This window comes from Mustelus asterias, chromosome 5 (assembly GCF_964213995.1).
Source record: "Mustelus asterias chromosome 5, sMusAst1.hap1.1, whole genome shotgun sequence".
In the NCBI taxonomy this organism is placed as follows: domain Eukaryota; kingdom Metazoa; phylum Chordata; class Chondrichthyes; order Carcharhiniformes; family Triakidae; genus Mustelus; species Mustelus asterias.
Genome location: NC_135805.1, coordinates 88,888,002 through 88,912,210, shown reverse-complemented (window position 1 = coordinate 88,912,210; position 24,209 = coordinate 88,888,002). Strand labels below are relative to the sequence as shown.

Sequence of the window (24,209 nt, the reverse complement as noted above, 5' to 3'; positions counted from 1 at the left end):
ATGACCACCTGAATCCTGGATGCAATATTCTTGCTATGGCCTAACCAGAGCTTTCTGTATATTCTGTATAAACTCCCTGCTTTTATACTCACCTCTATTTATGAAGCCCAAGATCCCATATACTTTATTAACGAGTCTCTCAATATGTCCTGCCACCTTCAAACATCTATGCATATAAAACTCCAAGTCCCTTTGTCCCTGCACATTCTTTAAAACTGAACCATCACCTCTCTGGCCTCTCCCTATCCTTTTTGGCAAAATGCATCACCTCTCAGTTCTCTCCATTAAACTGTATCTGCCATGTCATGTCTTGCTGCAATCAATTGTTTGTATCCTGAACATTTGGCAGACCTCCAAGTTTGATTTAATTGCCAAATTTTACTCTGTTTTCCAGTATCCAAGTAATTCATTTGTATCAAAGAAAGCATTGGGCTCAGTACTTACTCTTGAGGAACACCACTGTCTACCACCCTCCAGTCTGAAGAGCAATCATTTATCATGACTTGCTCTTTTCTGTCCTTGGACCAGTTTTTAAAAAAAATCAAGCTGACACTCACCCTACTATTCCACAAGCCTTAATGTTGTTAACCAGCCAGTTATGTAGGACTTCGTCAAATTCTTTATTATGCTACTGATCTGACAAACATTAGGACATAATTAAATTACATGCTCTAGGTTTCAAATGTTCATTTCACTTAAGTTAGAAAGGAAGCTGTGTGGTCCATTTCAGGAAAGCACCAACCTACTTTCTGCATGTATTCTGCATTCTGGCTAGAATTCTATAAGGCAATATACAAATTTCTGCCACATCAAGAATTTTCATTGGGATACTTGGTTTCCAATCATGCGGAAGAACTTTAACGTGGTTTATTTCATACAAAAGCTATCAAAACTGTCAATACTAAATTCAATTTCATGGAAGGTTTTACACAAAATGTATTTCTGGCTATTTCCTACTGTATCATAAGAATAAATAAACCATTATTATAAAAAGGTGCACAAAGTCAACTCACAATCTGTTGAAAGGCCTGTAGTGTACAGCAAGAAGGAAGGCTAAAAACTAATCCGGCAAAAACCTCAAGTGCAAGATTCTAGCCTCTCCGTGCTGTGCTTGCAGTGACTTGACAGCAACATTTAGACCCACAAGCTAATGAACATCACAATGTACCAAAAGCCAGAACAGGCAGGCACAGACTTCAACATACATCAAAATAATGAAACTAATGACCATGTTCTTCAAAGCCAACAGTGCCATGATTGCTTTCAAGTCCATTCCTTTTCATTTATATGACTAATGAGGTCCACTAAATGCATGCAACAGTCATGTCTTGCATGAACCTAAGATCTGTTTTTTTACATACCCAATTCTTTATCTTTTGTAATTTAATATGGATAGAGTTTTTTTTTAAGGACAAATGGTGTGTGGTGGTGGAGAAGAAGAAAATTTTAGACTAATTGATTGATTATAAATAAGCAGATTCAGGAAAATGCACCTGATGTCATCCTTCATTTCTGCTGTTATATGTTTTGAACTTATCTATAATTAGTCCCTTTAGACCAAGTATTTAAATCAGCACCATTAAAATGAAAGTGGATTTTTCACTTAGAATATAACAAATACATGCTGTTGATAATTATCTTAAAAGTTAGACCATATTCAAACTTATTCACAGACAGTTTAATTCATGCACTAGAATAACTATTTGTATAATGTAAATGAAGAATGAAAAATGCAATAATGAAATTCAGATTTCCAAATCTTTGTTTCTTTAAACATAGAATCCCTATAGTGCAGAAGGAGGTCATTCGGTCCATCAAGTCAGCACTGACTCACCAAAAGTGCATCCCACTCAGGCCCATTCCCTCACCCTATTCCTTATAATCCAGCACATTTACCACGCCCAATCAACCTAACCTGCACATCTTTGGAGTGTGGGAGGAAACTGGAGCACCTGGAGGAAACCAACGCAGATACGGGGAGAATGTGCAAACTCCAGACAGACAGTCACCTAAAGCCAGAATTGAACCTGGCTCCCTGGCGCTGGGAGGCAACCGTGTTACTCCTAAATGCCTTTAACTTAAAATGGAAAAGAACAACCAAACTTGTATTTATGAAGTTCTTTATATTTACCCAGATTTTGTAATAGGAATAACAGTGAGGTGCACAGCGTTGGCTGTTATTATGCATGAAATCAGACAGCTACTTCTGGCAATCGCACAAGTGAGGCTAAACAGAGAAAACCTCAAGTTGTTGCCAGAAGATATCCCATTCCCAAACAGGGGGAGCTGTTTAGGGAAATTGGAAGATTGTGACAATCACTTCTAAAATCTCCACTCCCAATTCCCTTCGAAATCTGGGATGCCAGGCGACCTTTCAACTTTGAACACAGTCAGCTTTCCTGCCTAACAATCAGGAATGGGGGCACTAAGTTGTAAAAACAGAGAATGGATGCCTAACCCAAGGTTGCCTGTCAAATAAATTTTGGATAAATGACAAAACAAAACTACTCAATGGCCCATTAAATGTTATCCTGAAATGAAGAGCCCAAACTAACTAAAATGTTCAGTTTTCTTCCACTCTATCATTTTGCTACTTCCATTCCAGCATAAAATATACTAGAGTATTAATTACTGGCAAAGGCGTCCACATCACCCTCAGTTATTTTGTTATATAATGTTGGCAGGTTTGACATTAACAGCAATTTGCAATCAACATTGACGAGCTGCCCACACATCCTGGTGAGTAATGCGTATGAATCACATGCCTGTTCAAATAGATACCTTCAAGCCTGAATCTGAGAGACAGCAACACAACAGTAGGATGACTGATAGAAGCAAATGCTGCTTAATCAGAGGCTTTAGGGTTAAAATATTTATAATGCTTGTGAAAATGCTGCTATATATTTACAAAATGAGGCTATCAAGAACAGAATGAATAGTACAGATGAATTCCTGGTCAAAAGCTTGGCTGAATTTTCCCAAACCCAGGGTGATGAGCTTGGAGGCAGGGAGCCAGGAAAATTGGAAGAACCACAATGGAGATGGCTTCCTCACCGAAGTAAGGAAGCAACCGGGAAACCTTCCCCGAGTGGGCAGGGAGTAGGATCAGCTGCCCCCTCCACGGAGGCAGGAAGCCAAGTGAGATGATTAAAATCACAATAAGAGGTGACTTTGTGTTGCTGGCATTTTGCTGTTAGCAGACTGTGCAAAGGCCAGGGGGTCATTGGAGCACAATGATTCATCCAAAAGGGGTTTTCTCTCTATTCTAAGAGCCCACACACCTTTCCCTCTGTGTTGAGGTGTCCTTACAATCTCCAACCTCAGCAGCTCCCACCTCTCCTCGTGGGGCAACCTAGAGCCATGGGCTCTTAGAGTGGGCTGATGGCATTGGGAACCTACTCACCATTCTTACTAGGGCAGCAATGGTAGAGTCAACCAATTAGGAAGCTACCTCCAGGAAGATTGGATTGGAGCTAATGTTTCCCTCATGTGCGGGCTCAGGATATCCATTTGGCCCCGTCATCAGCATCCCAAAGCTTGCAGGAAAATTCAGCCTCTTACTTTTTTTAACCACTTTATGAGGCTTAATTGACTTATTCTTATGAACATTTCACCTCTGTTTCCTCATGACTTGTGCATACTTTCGTGGTCTTAACATGTACATATTTACGATGACAAATACTTGAGAAAATTGTACAAGGTTTGTTCCTTTGTAGACAGAGATGAGAAATTCAGGAAGGAAATATTTTTAGTCGTGCTTTTAATTTTTGTTTCAGCTGCCCAATTCTATATATTTCTATTGTGCTTGCTTTTTCAGAAAAACTAATAAATCTCCCATGATGCCGCACATAGGACGTGATGACCACATTTAGTATTTTAATTGTATAGCCACTGAGTATCATGTATGCTTGGGTATTATTTGGGGATTCACCCGTGGGGGATACTCTGAAAGGGGTGTTTTGGGAAAGTCGCACAGCGTGCAATCTGTGTCTCTGTAGGTAAAAACCTGTAGGAGAATTAAGAAAATGTTCTAGTGTTTCATCTTCCACCACCTCGCTACCTGAGGTTTGGCACTTTGTTCAGGTCCAGAAGGTTCGAAGATGGTGGGATTGCTAGACTCAGGTCAGGAAGAGGACAGAGAAGGAACAATAAAGGTTGGCAAAGAGATCTGCAGCACTGAACCTGTTTCCATTTCTTTACACTGCTCTGATACATTGTCGAGTGCTCTAAACAGTCATTTGCTTTTGGAGTTCAATGAATGTTAACATAGACAAGGAGAACCAGTCCATGGATTTTGTATAACAGCAGTTAAGACTTCTTCATTCCTTTATGAAACAAACTTTCATTTATTTCTTAATTCCTAATCTTCAACTTGATCTTAATTTTTTCTTCAGTATTTATTTATGTACCTTTACAACTTATCTTTTTTGCTTTCCTCTCCTGCTCCATCATCTCCCAGTTTTTACTCCCTGCAGCCCTGAGTGTTAAAGGATTCTGGTCAGGTTTCTAGAAGAGACAATTCCATTGAAGTCCTGCATTTTATGTTAGTTTTTTTTTCATGGGATGTGGGCATTGCTAGCAAGGCCAGCATTTGCTGCCCATCCATAATTGCCCTCTGTACTGAGCATCTCGATTTCAGAGGGCATTTAAGAGTTAACCACATTGTTGTGGGTCTGGAATCACATGGAGGCCAGACCTGTTAAGGATGGCAGATTTCCTTCCCTAAAGGACATTGGTGAACCGAATAGGTTTTTACAGAAATCAACAATGGCTTCGTGGTCGTCATTAGAGTTTTGATTCCAGCTTTTAAAAAAAATTGAACTCAAATTTCACTACCTAATGTGGTTTGATTCGAATCTGGGTCCCCAGAGCATTGCCCTGGATCTATTACTCGTCCGTTATGTCAATACCTTTATGTCATTACCTCCCCTTTAATTCCAGAAGATCTGACCAAGAACTACTGAAGTCAATCCCAGTAAGTTGCCTTTATCTCAAAAAGTACAAGAAGCTGTCTAGCCAGTTAATATTCTGCATCACCTGCAGCTGAAGCAACACAGCAATACATTAGCCTCCCTAGTAATAATAGCAAATCTAAACAGGGCACCTCTAAACAAGGTACCTTACAAAACACAGAGTTTTGGAATCGATACTGTTAAGCATGGAACCCACATCAGAAAACAACAGTTCAGGATCAAACAGCAAGAGCATACCATGTTTTCTCTATTTCTTGGTGAAATTATGTTTCTCATCTCATTCCCCATAGTTATATTAACGAATAAAACCTAAAATTTGACATGCATTTTTAAGATGTTTTAGAGTAGCGGCATGGCAAGAACACACAAGATCCACAAGTATGAGGTGAAGGAGTTATTCGCCTCAATTATGTCAGAAACTACATAAGTTTAGCAGCCTCAAAATTGGCTTTTAATATCCGTCATATAAAACAATTGATATCTAAGCCCACTTCTTCACATATGCAAATCTTGACAGTTTCTGGAGTTTTTTTTGTCTGTCTTTCCACAGTCAGATAGGCAGGCAGCTGTGCAACTGCTAACCACTAATTGTAATAAGCCATGCTGAAACAGAGCTCCTGAACTTTGTAAATAGCAAGCTTAATCACTGTAAACAAGCATCAATAAAATGATGATAAAATCAGGTATGAAATCAAATTAATCAGAACACAGAGACATACAATGAAAACAGTTGGAAATAGTTACTTTTATTACAATTGCACTTACCATTCATAGACTTCTATTGACACTGGTAATGGCTCAAAAAAACCCACTGGTACTGCAGTTCAGTGAGATACCCACTTCTCTTCAGACATAACTGAGACAGGAGCAGTCAACAGGAAAAGTATCACATATATGTGCCGAAAAATTGAAAGTTACATATTAGAAATAAAAAAAAACTTACCTCAGATCTCCAGGTCTGAAACATGAGGGGTCTGGTTCATTTACCTATATATAGAACCTAGTATTTCACATGTTACTAGTCCTAACATTTCACACGCAACAAACCCAGACATGGTGTTAACTTGCATTTTTGTTGTTGCAGTTACAATTAAAGAACGTCAGATCTGTGTCTAGACTTGTTTAGAGAACCAGTAACCACACAGCTGAGTAGTTACTTTGTTGGCAACAAGTACAATGAGACTCTCTCATTCTTACACGTCCAAGCCTGAATAAAAATCTCATAAAACTCCTCAATGCAGTCATAATCTCTTTAGGAGGAATAAAATCTCCAGATTCTCTGGCACTTTACATTGATACTGAGTAGCAGTGATTAGAAATGATAATACTTCACATATTGCATCATTACACTCTTCCCTTTTACGACCTATATAGCTTCCTTTGTCTTGTTTAACTTGAATACAACTTGTGCGTAGGAGTCAACATAAAAAGCTTCCACACCTGTGTTTCGTAAACTTGTCAGGTATAAAGAATCCTTGACACTGACAAAACTAAGAGTGATTGAGCGTCGCAGATTTTACCAAACATATTTCTAATTTATTCCACGATTGCCAAGGTTATTACTGAGTTTAGTGATCTGTTAGCTTGATAACTTTGGAATCCTATTAAGTGCAAACATTCAGTTGGACTTTTGCCAAATGACAACACAGGGTCAAAAATCACTGACTATGTTTCTAGAACAAAGACACTTACAGATTATCTTCCCATATTCCTAGGTTCTTTATGAGCAGACTGTTGCAGTAAAGAGCTGAGGTCTTCTTATACCAATGCTTTGAAGTTTAATTCTGAGCTTTTCTAGACATTCAAGTAACAAGGCTGTCAAGCAGCATTTCAAAGAAGCTGAACCACGGCCAACTCCCTTTACTGTAGCCACACCTCTTGTCTGTTCAAAGGCATTACATGAGTGTCACACTATAGATCATGTCTTTATCCAACCTTCCACCAGGAGGAACAGCTCAAGGAGATGGGAGGAAGAAATGGAGGGGCTAACAATGGACCCTAACCGCACCAATTTAAATTAAATGCCCGTCTTGATTTAGATTGATATTATCATTTGCAGTGAAGGTGTGTTTGCCAGAACTGTCTGAGTGAGGAAAATGCAACGGGGAGACTGTTCTTCCAACAGTACTCAAATGCTCCTCCAGGTGGGTGGAAATGATACTGCCAATTTCCATGGCTATTTTCTCAGGTGACATTATAGCCAAATGGGTTTTCAATTTCCATTTCCAAGCTCATGGCACTAACAAGTATTCCCAACTTGCAATTGTTTTCCCTAACCAATAATTAGGGCTCAGTTTTGATATGACAATTAACTTGAAATAACTTCTAAATTCCTACTTACCACTTTCAAAGATCTTTCAATTCTACTTTCCTTCCCTCCTATAATTTCTCCTGATATCTGCCAAGTTATCCTCAACCATAGGCCTTAGCTAATCGACATGACTGAGCCCCTGTTAATCCCTCCTACCCATTATTCCCATCACAGAACAGCTAAGACCGTTAATTCAGGTATTATTGTGAATTTGTACATGCCATTGAACAACGTTGTTCATAATACTCCAATTATATTGTTAAATAGAAGTTAGCAATTATTTATGCTCTGGCTCCAATCTGTTAAAAGGAAAGGTTTGCATTTTTGCAGTACCTTTCCTGACCACAGGACCTCCCAAGATGCTTTACAGCCAATAAAATACTTTGGAAATGCAGTCACAGTTGTAATATAGGAAACATGGCAGTCAATTTGCACACAGCATGTTCCCACACACAAGAGTTTGATAACTAATAGATGATATGTTCTTTTGATGTTGATTGCGGGGTAAATATTGGCCACAACACTGGGGATATTCCTCTGATCTACTTCAAAATAGAGTCAATAGATCTTTTAGGTCCACCCGAGAGGATATTTAGCAACTCAGCCAAAAGATGACATCTCTGACTGTGTAACGTTCCCCGAGTACTGCTTTGGAGTGTCAGCTTTTTGATTGTGAGCTTCAAGTTCAAGGCTTGAATCCACAACCTTTTGACTCAGGCAAACGTGCAACATAATTGTTCACAGTTACTGGTCAAGTGGTGTGCTGGAGGGCACTTGTATTCAGCCACGTGATCATGGTACAATTAATGGGAATAATGCACAGACCCATCCATCAGTTGACTAAAAACATTTAGTTGTTTCAAGATACATCATTAGGATAACAATAAAATAATCATTTTTCTAATCATTACTTTTTACCATTATCACTGGCATAATAGCTATAAATGTTCTTAAAGCAGACAGTAGGATTGTACAGCTGTTAAATATCTTTGTTTTAATAAAACCATGCTGGGCCAACTATAATCCACAGCTGAGTGTGCATACTTAAGCAGCATTTTTTTCTTCCCTCACACTGGAAGGGACAGAACAAATCAAAGCATTTCAACCACAAAAAGTGTGCATTTTGCAACATCTTACAGGGGAAGTTACATATGCACACTCCAAGGTCTAGCCAAGCATGTAATTGGTTTCTCAAGAACTGATGAAACCACACACTATAATAAAAACACTAGCCACTTGACCTTTGAGCCTCACTGCATGATCTAATTCAAAAGAAATTCAAGTACGATGTCCGAGAAAATGTTTTAAAAAATTGAGCCAACAATTCATGATTTGTGCCTTTCTGAAACCTCCAGCTCCTTCAATATTCTTTCTGCTACCATTAAATCTCTGTGTGGCCCATCTTACCCTCATCATTTCCTCAGTGATGGTTGTGTTTACTATTAGATGGAATTTATTGTTCCATAGAGAAGGGTGACCACATAAGTCAAACAAATGGTCACAAGTGCAATAAGGTTGCTCAGTTCATAAATATGCATTATCCATGTCTATCATCCACAATCTAAGGCATGTTAAGTGAACCTTGCCTTTATTGGTAACTTCCCACATATTCATTACTGCAGTTTTTTCCCACCCATTTAAGTGAGGCAGCAGTAAAAGATAACTATCATTGGAACTGTGACTATTTTTTAAATTAAAGCCTTAGTGATAAAAGCAATGGAGCATGAAATGAGCCTCAAGATCTGTGTGTTGTGCTGCAGTATATTTACTTGGATCAATGCCTTGGAACACAGAATTAAGTTTCATTGTGAAGGTTGCCAACTAATTAGGAATGCGAGGAATCAGAGACAGCTATGACCAATAGGGCTGATGTATGCAGGCATTTTGGTTAATGGTGAATATGAATGGACTATTAATAATTAAAAATGATTTTTAGAAAAATTTGAAGATAGCTGCTTTGTTCCTCAACCTCTCAGCTGCCTACGACACCATTTGGCACACTAGCCTCCTCTTAAAGCTTTCATGGTTCCTCCTCCCCAAATGACTATAAGCATCGGAACACTGTTGAACAAGTGAAGGTTCAGAGTTCACATGGACAGGCAAAAAGTACATGGAAAACACAAACCAATGGACTTCCCTAAGGCTCAGTATTGGCTCCAATCCTGTTCAAATTGTACACAAATGATCTTCCAAAATCTACTTCCTGACCTACTGGAAATTCATATGTGCTGATGACATCTGCCTCGCAACTTCATCACCTTGGACTTGTCAAAACGTGGACAATACTGCAACACATGGTGACTCAAGCCAAGCTCTGCAAATGCAGTATCCAGCTTAGTCCATGTTCATCATGCAAAAACCAATGAAGAGCTCAATGTCCAAATGAATCTTTCTCTCAGCTCCTTCGCTCTGTCGCATTTGTTCCGATGATGCCACTTTCCAAAGTGGTGCTTCGAATATGTGATCCTTCTTCCTCAACCGTGGTTTCCTACCTACAGTTGTTGACAGGGCCCTGAACAGCGTGCAGTCCATCTCCTGTGCCATGACCCTCACCTCCCTCCCAGAACAAGGATAGAGTCCCCCTTGTTCTCACATTTCACCCCACCAGTCTCCGCATGCGAAGCACAATCATCCGTCATTCTTGCCAATTCCAGTGTGATGCCACCACCAACACATCGTCCCTTCACTCCCTCTGTCAGCATTCTGCAGAGACTGTTCCCTCCAGAATAACCTAGTCCACTCCTCCATTATACCCAACGCCTCTCCCGTCACTCATGGCACCTTCCCATGCAATCCCAGAAGATGTAACACCTGTCCCTTTACCTCTTCTATGCTCATCATCCAAGGTCCAAAACATTCACTCCAGGTTAAGCAGTGTTTCACTTGCACCTCTTTCAATTTGGTCTATTGCATTCGCTGCTCCCAATGTGGTCTCCTCTACATCGGAGAGACCAAACGTAGACCAGGTGATCACTTTGCTGAGCACCTTCGGTCTGTGCGCAATCAGGACCCTGACCTTCCGGTTGCTTGCCATTTTAATGCACAATCCTGCTCCCACGCCCACATGTCTGTCCTTGGCCTGCTGCAATGTTCCAGTGAAGCTCAATGCAAAGCATCTCATCTTCCGGCTAGGCACATTATAGCCTTCTGGTCTCCACATCGAATTCAACAACTTCAGATGATTAGCTCTACCCCACATTGACCCCTTTGTTTTCATTTTATTTAATTTTTACCCTCTTCTTTACCTTTTATTTCCTTGTTGTCTTTCTTCATTTTTCTCCCCCGCCACTCTTTCCTTACCTTTTCTCCCCTTTTGCTTCCCCTTTCTCCCCCATTTTACCTCTCACCCACCTATCCCCCCCTCCCCCCACATCTTCATCTGCCACAGTTTACCCTCTGATTTCAGCTTCTCTGCCGTTTGGCCATTCACACCTTCTATTCTCTCTATGGACTGCCATTAGCAGATCAAGTCCAGAAACAACTTGATTGCCAAACTAGTCAGTTCAACGTTGGGTACTGCTACCATCACCCTCTGAACCTCAGCACTTGCACCCACACACATAGTAGCAGAATATTGCGCTCCTGTTTGGTCGGGATCACCGCATGCATGGAGAAACACATGTTAACACAGAGTTGACACCACAATGAATGCTACCATGAGTATTATTACTGGAACACTCTGCTCAACTCCACTCCCTTCGCTCCTTGTCCTGGCAAACATCACTCCTCCCCCTTCTACCGACTTGCAATCACCAATAAAATGATATTAAAAAGTTTGCAATGCCTCTCACCTACAACTTCATGCTGATCTATTCAGCCCACCCAAAGTACAACTCCCATCAAGAAGACTGATTTGTAAAAACCCTCACACAGCACTTTAATGCAAATTCCACCTGGACAAATTAATGGGAATCATTGGACACAAGAACAAGTATCTGGTCTCAAATGCAACCCAACAGCTGCCTGGTTTCACCATTCCAAGGAAAGAGTGATCACTTTCAACAGGTTCAGGACCAGGTATGGACCTTGCTTGGACAACCTCCACAGAAGGGGCATTAGCCCCCTTATTTGCCTGTGGGAGACAGAAAACTAGGCACCACATCATAGAAGAGTGTCCAATCCACAGACTCCATGGAGGCTTCTCCACACGCAATACAGCAGGACCTGAAGAAACTGCTTGGCTTAGGAACTTTGCATTCACTAAATAAATTAATAATTTGCCGATATTAAGCAATAACATAGATGAATACCTCACTTTATTTCTACTGCTGCAAGAAGGAAAGGCAATAAAACAATGAGGAATGTGTTGTTCTGAGGAAAAACATTTACTTGCAAATATAAGTTGCATAAAAACAGAGGAAGCAAATATAAAGCAAAAAGTGAAAACAAAATGTACACAACATTCCAGTTATGGCCTAACCAGTGCTTTATATAATTCCATTATTATATCCCTACTTTGTATTCTATGTCCTATCTAATAAAGGAAAGCATTCCAAATGTTATTTACCACCTTATCCGCCTATCCTGCCATCTCTTGGGACCTGTGGACATGCACTCTAAGATTTCTCATTTCCTCTGTCCCTCCCAACATCTCCTTTTATTGAGTATTCCCTTGCTTTGTTTGCCTTCCCCAAATGCATTACCTCACCTCACACTTCTCTGGATTGAATTCCATCTGCCATTTCTCTGCCCACTCAATTAAACCATTGATATAATTCCGGCGACAACAGCTACCCTTTTTATTATCAATTACAAAGCCAATTTTTGTGCATCTGCAAATTTCTAAATCAAGTCTCCCACATTTATATCCAAAATCATTAACATATACAACAGCGAGAGACTCAACATTGAGCCCCGTGGAACGCCACTGGAAACCGTTTTCATTCGAAAATACATCCATCAACCATTACCCATTGGTTCTTGACGCTGAGCCAATTTTGGATCCAACTCACTACCTTCCCCTGAATTCCATGGATTTTTACTTTTCTGAACAGTCTGTCACATGGAACCTTGTTGAATGCCTAAAATCCATGTAGGCAATCGCTACGACACTATCCTCATCAATCCTCCTGGTTACTTGGTCAAAAAATTTGATTAAATTCCTAAGACACAACCTTCCCCTACAAAACCATGTTGACTATCCATGATTAATCTGTTTCTTTCTAAAAGACAGTTTATACTGTCACTCAGAATTGATTCTAATAATTTGTTCACCAAAGTCAGACAGACCAGCCTTTAATTATTTGTCTTATCCCTCACACCTTTTTAAATTGATAGAATGTTTACAGACTTCCAATCCTCTAGTACCTCACCTATATCTCCTGAAGATTGGAGAATGATCATCAGAACATTCGCTATTTCCTCCCTGCCTTCCTTTAATAGCCTGGATACAATCCATCCAGCCCAGGCGATTTATCAACATTCAACGATGACAGACCTTCCAGTACTTGCTTTCTCACTATGCTTATTGTATTATTTCACACTCCTCATTGACTGGAATGTTTGCATCATCCCTCTCCTTAGTGATAACAGATACAAAGTGCTCATTCAGAACTCTGCCCTGGTTCAGCATCAGTGCTGAAGTTACAATGTAGGTCTCTGATAGCCCCTACCCTTTCCTTAATTATTATCATGCCGACTGATAAAATCTTCGGGGTTCCTTTGATTTTATCTGCCAATTTCTTTTGTATCCACCCTTTGCTCTCCTCATTAGCTTTTTTACTTCGCTCCTCTACTTTCCATACTCCTATGCCTACTACAGTATTAAGATTTTTGTGACTGTCATAAGCTTTCTTTTTCTGCTTTATCTTACCTTGCAAATAACCAGTGGGCTCTTGATTTGGCAGTATTGTCATTTTTCTTTGTGGGGATGTGTCAACAATGCGCTTGCAGAATATCACTTTTTTACGATTGGTAAAGCAAAGTAGGGATATGATAACGGAACTATACAAAATGCTGGTCAGGCCACAGGAATTTTGTGAACAGTTCTGGTCACTAATTTCCCTTCAAGTAGCTGCAACTAGTTCACTTTCGCCAGATCACCTCTCAGCTTTGTAAAATTTGTCTTCCTAATATAGAACTTTCACTCCTATTTTATCTTTGTCGTTTTCCATAATGATGCTAATATGGTCACTATCCAAAATGGTCACCCACTGTTATTTCATCGACTTGTCCAGATTCATTTCCTAAGATTAAATCTAGAATTGCATTCTCTCTTTTGTTGGGCCTGTAATGTGCTGGCTAAAAACGTTCTCTTGAATACAATTCAAGAAATTTGTGCCCTCTGAGCCTATTACACTATTCGTACCTCAGTTGAAATTGAAGTCCCCAACTATTATTTCCATATTGTTTTTGCACTCAGAAATCTGCCGACAAATTTGCTCTTCTATCTTCCTCTCATTATAGTATGGCTGCCCCCCTTTTTCCTCGGAATTCAACCCATATAACTTAATTGGGTGATTCATTTAGTATATCAAAGTTAAGCTCGCTGCTGTAATTGATTCTTTAATCAATAATGCTACATCCACTTTATTAAATATCCCCCTCTCTGTCCTGCCTGGAAATTCTATATTCAGGGACGTTGACCTACCATTTTTGCCCCTCCTTAAACTAAGCTTCTGTTACAGTGATTAAATCATGCTGCCATGTGTCTATTTGTGCCCTCAGCTCATTGGCTTTGTTTGGCATACTTCTTACATTTAAATATATAACTTTCAATATTGCCAAATTCCTGTGCAGCAGACCTTTTAACTTTTGCTTCTTCTGTCCTTCAGAGTCGCTTGCTAATTTTCTGTCTCGAGCTTCCTGCTCCCAATTTGTTCCATCTGAATCTACCCTCAGGTTTCCAATCCCCAAGCCAACCTGGTTTAATAAATAAACCAATAAAACTCGCAAATCTCCCTGCAAGGATATTTGTCCCAGCCCTATTCAGATGTAGACTGATTTGCACAGATCCCATCTTCCCTGTTCCCATGCCCCGGAAATCTGAAGCCATCCTTCCAGCACCATCTCTCCAACCCGGCATTCATCTGGTATACATTTCCATACTCATTAGCATGTGGCCTCGTGAGTAATCTGGAGATCATTACTTTTGAGGTCCTGCTTGCTAATCTCCTCCTTAGCTCCCTAAACTTGCCTGCAAGAACTTATCCCTTTTTCTACCTCTACCAACGTGAACCATGATTTCTGGCTTGGTGATATCCAGCATCTCTGCACCAGGGAGACAACATACCATCTTGGAATCACATCCTTGTCCACAGAAGTGCCTGTTTGTTTCCCTAACGATAGAATCCCCTATCACTACTGCTCTCCTGAATTTTCTCCTCCCTCCCTGAACAGCTGAGCCACCCATCGAGCTTTGGTCATGACTCTTGCTACTTTCTCCAGAGGAACCCTCTCCCTCATTGGTACTCAGTTCTGAATACCTGTTAGAAAGTGTGATGATATCATGGATCTGCTGCACTACGTACCTTGTCTTTCTTGTCTGTCAGACAGCCACCCAGTCCTTCTCTGCCTGTTCTTTCTTAAGCTGCAGTGTAGCCACCTTCTGACATGTGCTATCCACATAGCACTCATCCTCGCAAATGCACTTGAGAAACACCAACTGCTCCTCAAGTTTCAGGGTACAGTGCTCGAATTTTCTACTTGATGGCACTTTCAACACATGTCATCGTCCAGGACATGGGAAACATCCTGGAGTCCCCACATGATGCAGGATGTTCACTCTCAGGTATGAACAGCCTTTGATGCTTTGAATATTTATTTACTGCATCAAAACTGAAATTTCAGTAAACACAATAAAATGTTAGTTAACTCCTGCTCTGTCCTCACACCAGTTATTTTAAAAATCTCCAACTCTTGCCAGAACTCGCATTCTGTTTGTAGCATTCCTTTTTAAATCCCTGATTCTCTTTCTATCCTTGCAGTGTTCTAAAAAATTAAACTCCTGATTCTTGCTGGAACTCGCGCCCTGACCTCGTGACTTTTTTTTTCCAGCCTGACTCTCGCTGGAACTCTCACTCTGTCCTTGAAGTTTTTTTAAAAATCCCAATTCTCTCCAGAACTCTCACTCTGTCCTCATGCTGGTTTATTTCGCATCCCCAACAGCAAATTCTAATTCACTTCATAGCCGTTTCTTTCTTGTATTTGACCTGCACTGCTACCCTAGGTCAGTAAAGCTGCTTTAAAAATTCTTGTCATCATTTTCAAATAATTCCATGGCCATGTTCCTCCCTATCACTTTAACCTCCTCCCATCCAATGGCCCTCCGAGATCTCTATACTCCTCCAAAGTGCTCCTCTTCTTCTGCATCCTTGATTTTCATCGCTCCACCACTGATGGTCATGCCTCCAGCTGTCTAGATCCTCAGTTCCAGAATTCACCTCCCAAAACCTCTCCATCTGTATACCTGATTCTCCTCCTTTAAAATGTCCCTCAAAGCTCTCTCTTTGACCAATGTTTGGATTATCTGCCCAAATGTGTGTTTGAGTGTCAAGTTTGTTGATACCATACTATGAAGTGCCTTGGGCTGTTTTACAATGTCAAAGGTGCTATATAGTTGTTGTTAATTGGAAATCAAAATACACATTATAAAGCATAAAAGGAACATACAGCGCAAAGTAGATGGAACGATCACAAGAAACTTAGGTCTTGCAACATGTAAGTGAGCAGAACAATTAATGGCGGTAAAGCACTGGATACAGGAAGAAAAAATAAATGACATTTTTGACAGAGCTACAAGTCATAATAGATTTGCTATTCTCAGTGTCCAACCAATGAAGCTCTCTGGTTGATACTTTGTCCAATTCTAGCTACTGAAACATAAGGTGGCATTCAAGCTTTAGTGGTAGTGCAGAAAAGGACTGTAAGACTGACCCTTAATGCCAAAAGGCTGAGCTATAAGGGAAGACTGGAAAACCCTGGCTGACCTTTAAAGTTCGGAAAGTGATCTTTCTGAGTTGCATAACATAAGAATGTAAGAATTAGGAGGAGTGGCCCACTTGGCCCCTCTAGCCTGCTCCACCATTCAATAAGATCATGGCTGATATGATTGGAGCTTTGAATCCATTGCCTGCCTGGTCCCCATTAACACTTGACTCCCTCATAAATCTGTCTAACTTGGCCTTGAATATATTCAGTGAGCTAGCCTCCACTGCTCTCTGGGGTAGAGAATTCCAAAGATTAACGACTCTCAGAGAAAAGAAATTCCTCTATCTTAAATGCAAGATATTTATTGCAAAACTACAACCCCTAGTTCTGGACTGCCCCATGAGGGGAATCACTGCTCAGGAAAACGGAAGGAATAGATCTGGGATATTAAATTGTGAGAGCAGGACCGGAAGTTGCAGATACAAATGAAGTAAGGCAAATTTGGGAATGATGTCAGGAAATTATTTTTCTCAGAAGTGATGAACATAATGGAAAGGAATTCAAGGAGGATTAATGAAGCTGAAAATCTGACAGTCTTTTAAGAAGCAATTGCAGTTGAAATGGGAAAGGATTTAAGACCATACTGTATCGAAAAATTCCAATGGTCTTCCTCATCTGTAATTGTTTTGTGATATTGAAGTACAGTCACTTTTGTTACATAGGCAAACATGATGGCAAATGTGATCACAGCAAAGATCCAAAAACAGCAAATAAATGAATGACCAGTTAATCTGTTTTAGTTGATGGGAAGAACATTTCCCAGGACAGGAGAAGACTTACTCCTCTGCATCAAATACTGCCATGGGATCTTTTACATTCAACCCTGAGGCTGGCTTGGATTCATGAGAAAGACTTAATCCTTCAACAATACAACATACTCTCAGGATTGCAATGCAGTAACTGCCCAATATATAAGCAAGTCCCAGAATAGGCCAGAATCTTCTGACTCAGGCATGTGTGCTTAAAACTGAGCTGAGCGACAAAAAAAATCTTCCATGGGTTTCTTGTTTGTCTCTTCCCTGAGGGCAGATTTAATTTACAAAGTTCAAAGGACTGAAGCACGAGTTTCCTCTGGTAAGTCCAAAGATGTGCAGGTTAGGAGAATTGGCCATGCTAAATAGCCCCTTAGTGGCCAAAGATGTGTAGGTCAGGCGGATTAGCCATGATAAACACGTGGGGTTACAGGGATAGAGGGTGGGCCTGGGTAAGTTGCTCTTTCGGAGAGTTGGTGCAGACTCAATGGGCTGAATGGCCTTTTTCTGCACTGTAGGGATTCTATGGTTCTAAGGAATTAAGCATGCCCAGTTATAACTATTGCCCAGAACATTCACAGATTGTGAAATCAAGTAACATCACAATTCTATTTAATGTTTTCTTTGCTGTGACTATGCTTTGCTCCTCAGTTGCTTTAAGATTGAAGGTAAACTGCTCCAGCCCATCTACCATCCGCTGAGCTTCTTTCTGTACTTCAATGCATTACTGCTTCCTCAAATTTATTTTGCTACTGAATGGGATTTGGATAGAAATTAACTTTCTCCTGGGCAAGTGCCCATTTTTTCACAGGTTTTTGAATCTTGTAACAGTCTCCAATGTTGACTGTCTTCTCTACTGCTTCTCCTCCATTCTGGTATCTGGGTTTTTTGTTGCTCCTCTATATTCTTCACTTCACACAGAGTTTACTGCTCCTGCTCTGGGGATTCTATTTTTTTGCTGCAGAATAACCTTTGCTTTCTGATTTTTGATTGCTATCTTTTTCTGTTGCCTCCATTCATCCCTCAGTTAATACAGTGGATCAGATAGTGGAAATCACTGAGGCTTCTTTTACAAGCACTAGAACTCTGTGTCATTTACCATGCACAGTTGCTCTGAAGGTGGACATTATTTCCAGACATTTGACCTTCATTGCAAGGGGGTAAAATATAGAAGGAGGAACTTGTTGCCTCGGCAAAGCAGCCGGCATAATTAAGGACCCCACACACCCCGGACATTTTTTCTTCCACCTTCTTCCGTCGGGAGAAGATTCAAAAGTCTGAGGTCATGTACCAACCGACTCAAGAACAGCTTCTTCCCTGCTGATATCAGACTTTTGAATGGACTTACCTTGCATTAAGTTGATCTTTCTCTACACCCTAGCTATGACTGTAACACTACATTCTGCACTCTCTCCTTTCCTTCTCTATGAATGGTATGTTTTGTCTGTATAGCGTGCAAGAAACAATACTTTTCGCTGTATGCTAATACATGTGATAATAATAAATCAAATCAAAAATCAAAAAAATGCTGCCTGAAGTTACGAACACTTGGATTTTAAAACTTTCAACTGTCTAGCCTGTAGTCCTCGGTTCATCATAATACTTCTGGAGCTGTAATCTGATTAATTACTCTCTCACCTCCATCTTTGATGTCCTTGTCATAGAGGCATAGAGGTTTACAGCATGGAAACAGGCCCTTCGGCCCAACTTGTTCATGCCGCCCTTTTTTTAAAAAAAACTCCTAAGCTAATCCCAATTGCCCGCATTTGGCCCATATCCCTCTATACCCATCGTACCCACGTAACTATCTAAATGCTTTTAAAAAGACAAAATTGTACCCGCCTCTACTACTACCTCTGGCAGCATGTTCCAAGCCTCTGTGTGAAAAAATTGCCCCCTGGACACTTCTGTATCTCTCCCCTCTCACCGTAAACCTATGCCCTCTAGTTTTAGACTCCCCTACCTTTGGGAAAAGATATTGACTATCTAGCTGATCTGTGCCCCTCACTATTTTATAGACCTCTATACGATCACCCCTCAGCCTCCTACGCTCCAGAGAAAAAAGTCCCAGTCTATCCAGCCTCTCCTTATAACTCAATACACCAAGTCCTGGTGGCATCCCAGTAAATCTTTTCTGCACTCTTTCTAGTTTAATAATATCCTTTCTATAATAGGGTGACTAGAATTGCACACAGTATTCCAAGTGTGGCCTTACCAATGTCTTGTACAACTTCAACAAGACATTCCAACTCCTGTATTCAATTGTCCTCTTACTTCTGCCTCCAAAATTGGTTCCCTTTTCTCTCTCTCCCACCCTGATAGTTACCTTGATTGAGCTCCAATCTTGGTTTCCCCAAAGTCTAAAGGTAGCAGACTTGAACGTACCTGGCACACAATTGGTTTAGCTCTTCGTGACCAGACCTTGCTGGATCACATCAAGCACTATTGGACTCTTTGCCAAAACTGCTCACTAATCCAAGATCATTCTGGAATGAAAATAAAGTTCAAGCTTCTTTTCTCCACTCCCAACCATCAGCTCTACTTGACCTCACTCTGCTATAGAAAATTACTCACTACTCTAGAATTCTTTGAGATGGCTGTGGCAAAACATCTGCTTCAGGACACCACTCTAGCCATTTCTATCTTCACCTCCAACAACGTGCAATGTGCTCATGGACATTCTGTCACTGGAATAATGGACATCCATTCAGCTGCCTCTGCCCACTAAGCCAATTGTTCTTCAAATTCAGTCCCTACTACCCCAGCCCCAAATCTGCATCCTTTTCTCATTTCTCTCCCATCTCCCCTCTCCAACCTCGTATTGTCCATGAGACCCATCTCCTCTTTCAAATCCTATCTCATTAAACTGCTGACTACCTAACTTCCCTTGCTGGCCCCTGTACAATTGGTACTCTTCCCTTTTCAAGATGGCAATGTCACCCCTCTTCTGAAAAAACGTAAAGAATAAAAGTGGAAAATGATAAAATGTCTAACTTCAAAAAACATACTTGTACTCGTTTATCAGTGCCATATAAAAGTTAAAGTTTATTTATTCGTCACAAGTAAGTCTAATAAATACCTTAACTTGGGTCACAAATTTTGAACAGCAATAAGAGGAGATACTTAAAAGGTTGGAAGTTCTCAAAGTAGACCGTCACCTGACAAGAAGGGATGCATACTAGGTGTTTTTTTATTTGTTTGTGGGATGTGAGTATTGCTGGTGAGACCATCATCTATTGCCCATCCCCATCTGCTCTCGAGAAAATGGTGGTGAGCCACTTTCTTGAACCACTCAAATCCATGTGCAGTTCAGAAGAGTTCCAGGATTATGACTCATCAATAGTGAAGGAACAGTGAGATAGTTCTAAGTCAGGACGGTGTGTGGCTTGGAGGGGAACTTGGAGGTTGTGGAGTTCCCATTCATCTGCTGCCCTTGTCTTTCAAAGTGGTAGAGGTTGCAGGTTTGGAAGGTGCAGCCCAAGGAACCTTGGCAATTTGCTACCATGCATTTTGTAAAGGGTACACAGTGCTGCCACTATGCATCAGTGGTGGAGAGAGTGACTGTTTAAGGTAATGGATTGGGTGCCAATCAAGTTGGCTGCTTTGTTGTGGATAGTGTTGAGCTTCTTGAGTGTTCATAGAATCAATAGTGCAGAAGGAGGCCACTTGGCCCATCGAGCCTACACCGACAACAATCCCACCCAGGTCCCATCCCCATAACTCCACATATTTACAGCCCGAATCCCCCTGACACGAAGGGGCAATTTATCATGGCCAATCAACCTAACCCGCACATCTTTGGACTATGGGAGGAAACCAGAGCACCCAGAGGAAAGCCACACAGAGATGGGGAGAATGTACAAACTTCACACAGACAATGACCCAAACCAGGTATTGAATCCAGGTCCCTGGCGCTGAGAGGCAGCAGTGCTAACAACTGTGCCACCCCTATGGGGCACACATATCTTGGCAAGTGTAGAATATTCCTTCACACTCCTGACTTGTGCTCGGTAAGTGTGGATAGATTTTGGGGAGTCAGGAGATGAGTTACTTTTGAAAAATTTCCAGCCTCTAACCTGTTCCTGTAGTCACTGTACTTATATGGTTCATTAAGTTCTGGTTAGTGGTAACTTGTAGATGGTGGGGCATTCAGTGGGGCTAAAGTCCCTGAACATCAAGTGGAAATAATTGGATTTGCTATCACTGGTGATGGCCATTGTCTGGTACTTGTGTGGCATGAATGTTACAGGTTACTGAGGGAAGTTAGGATGGAAATATGGAAGCTCTGGCCATAATCATCCAATCGGTCTTGAATATGGGACTGGTAGCAACGTAATGGAGCGTTGTAAATGTTACACTCTTGTAATGAATGCAAGTTAACATGGATTTGTTAAAGTTAATTGTTTTGACTAAGCCAATTGAGTTAAAAAAATACCTTTGATCAAGTTCTTGGAGTGAGTGTAGTGCAGTTGATGGTTTGTATATGGATTTTCAAAGGCATTTGTTGAAGAACTACATGACAAACATTTTAGCAAAATTAAAGCCCGTGTAATTAAAATGACAGCAGTAGCAAACATACAAAATTGGCTAAAGAACAGAAGGCAGAGAATAGTGGTGAATGGTAATTTTTCAGACTGAAGGGAAGCATATCGTGCTGCCAGCGATCGGTATCAGGGTCAGTGCTCTTTTTGATATATATTAAAGACCCTGAACTTGGGTTTCCAGGGCATAATTTCAAAGTTTGAAGATGAAGCAAAACAATCAGGTAGTAACAGACTTCAAGAACATATGGACAGATTGGTGAAATGGGCAGACACATGGCGGATTAAGTTTAACAGAAACAAATATAAATCATATATTTTGGGAGAAGAATGAGGAAAGATAATATAAATGAAACAGTACAATTTTAAAGGGGTGCAGGAACAGAGATCTAGGTTCTGATTTGGTTTTTAAAATGGTGGGTGGGACTTGGATTTGAAAGTCCAGCCCCCATTTTGAGAAGTTTCCTTTTTTGTTGTTGAGGGAAGGGGCGGGTGTGATTCACATATGAGAGAAACTCAAACTCAGTACTGCCATTTAAATTCTGTGCTGCAAACAGACCTAATTTAAGGGCTAGAATGTGCAAGTTGTGAATTTTTAGAGTAATTATAAATGCTTTTGAAGGGGGAAACGCTGAGGTCTAGAAAACTGTCAGGCTGTACAGTTATTCAAATCCCCGGCCCTTTAAAAATGAAAAAGTCTGCCTGTGTCAGTAAGAAATAAACTTCAAGCCATGAAGTTATTCAAATTGACAGCCCTTTAAAAATACTTGCCTGTGTCAATGAGAAGTACACACAATTCATGCTGTGAAATTATTTAAATCCCCAGACCATTAATTTTTTTAAAATAGGCTGTCAGTGTCAGTGAGAGTTGAGCATGAGGAATCATTGGGAATGGGTCAAGGCTGAGGATCAAATATTTAACAAAAACAACTGATCCAAGAGATCCAAGGTGAGCCTTTTAAAAGTCCATCTCAACACTCAGCAGCTCCCGTGGCCCACCACCAATCCGCATCCAGGCTCGACTCCATCCCACAACCCCTTGTCTGTCTGAAACAAAGATCCCGCCATTTGGGTGAAATTTTTCTTGAGGTGGATGTGACATGCTGGGAGATTCTCCAATGTCTGCTACCCAACTTAGAAGTGAAAATCCAGATAATTGGTTGCGTGTACAAAAGAGGTTTGAAAGTAGCAGGATAAGTTCATGTTGGAAAAAAAGCACAAGGGATCCTTGCCTTCATTAATAAAAAAAACAGAAAGTAAGCTGTTCTGAAACTTTCTAAAATACTGATTAGACATCAACTGGAGTACTTTACCCAATAGTGGGCACCGCACTTTTCGGAAGGAATGCTAGGTCTTGGATTTGGTGCAGAAGAGAAACGAGGTAGCTTCTTTTTGCATGTTGAGTTATGATGACCTGGAATGCACTGCCTTAAAGGTTCTGAAAGCTATGTTTATAGTGAGATCCAAAAGAAAATGGTTAAAACTTGAAGGAAAACCTACACAGGATGTGGGGAAAGAGCAGAGTAATGGGACCACCAATGGGATCCATCATCTTACAAGGCACAAATCAGGAGTGTGATGGAATCATCCCCACTTGCCTAGATAGATGCAGCTCCAACAACACTCGAGAAGCTTGACACCATCCAGGACAAAGCAGCCCACTTGATTGGCACCACATCTACAAACATCCACTCCCTCCACCACCAATGTTCATAGAATCATAGAAACCCTACAGTGCAGAAAGAGGCCATTTGGCCCATCGAGTCTGCACCGACCACAATCCCACCCAGGCCCTACCCCCATATCCCTACATATTTACCCACTAATCCCTCTAACCTGCGCATCTCAGGACACTAAGGGGCAATTTTAGCATGGCCAATCAACCTAACCCGCACATCTTTGGACTGTGGGAGGAAACCCACGCAGACACGAGGCAGTAGCTCATGTGCACTATCTGCAAGATGCACTATCTGCAAGATGCACTATAGCAAATCACCAAAGATCCTTAGACAGCACCTTTCAAACACACAACCACTTCTATCTAGAAGGACAAGGGCAGCAGATACATGGGAGCGCTACCACCTTGCAAGTTCCCCTCCAAGTCACTCACTGTCCTGATTTGGAAATATATCGCTGTTCCTTCGCAGTCACTGAGTCAAAATCCTGGAATTCCCTCCCGAACAGCATTGTGGGTCAACCCACAGCACATGAACTGCAGCGATTCAAGAATATGGTTCATTGCCACCTTCAAGAGCACCGAGGGATGGGCAATAAATGCTGGCCAGCCAGCAACGCCATGTCCCACGAATGAATACAAAAAAATCCAAACATTTATGGAGAGCTCTACAAAAGAGCTGGCATGGGCACCATGGGCCATACGGCCCCCTTATGTGCTGTACATTCCATGTGTTGAATGTAATGGCAGCAGCAATGGCCTGAACAGCCAGAAAACCAGCGGCAATCCTGCCATAGCCATCTCTAGGAGCTGTGATGCAATTCTACGTCCAAAAGACAGTTAGTTGCCTGGCATTGAGGCTTCCACTCCCCTAAGGGACAAGATCCTAAGTACTAAACCCAAATACTGCCAGCCAACCAGAATGCTGCCGAACTTCAGTCGAAATAGCATCACTACGAGCGGTGGCCATTGCTTATACTGCAGTTGGTCTAGACCATCAAGATGCAGCAGGCCTTGGAACCCAGGGAG

General features: G+C 41.1%; 1 protein-coding gene across 11 annotated transcripts in view; it reads right to left on the bottom strand.

Annotated features, from left to right (window-relative positions):
* The window catches only part of asxl2 (ASXL transcriptional regulator 2), a 232,264-nt gene that overhangs the window by 106,640 nt on the left and 101,415 nt on the right, over positions 1–24,209 (bottom strand). Inside the window, exon 1 of one of the 11 annotated variants that reach the window (XM_078213007.1) lies at positions 5,739–5,829. The exons of 9 other annotated variants lie outside the window; for them this stretch is intronic. The gene's annotated coding sequence lies outside the window, so the exon portion shown is untranslated. Of the gene's footprint in view, positions 1–5,738; positions 5,830–24,209 lie in introns of those variants that run through there. One more of the 11 variants, XM_078213005.1, reaches the window with a different exon arrangement.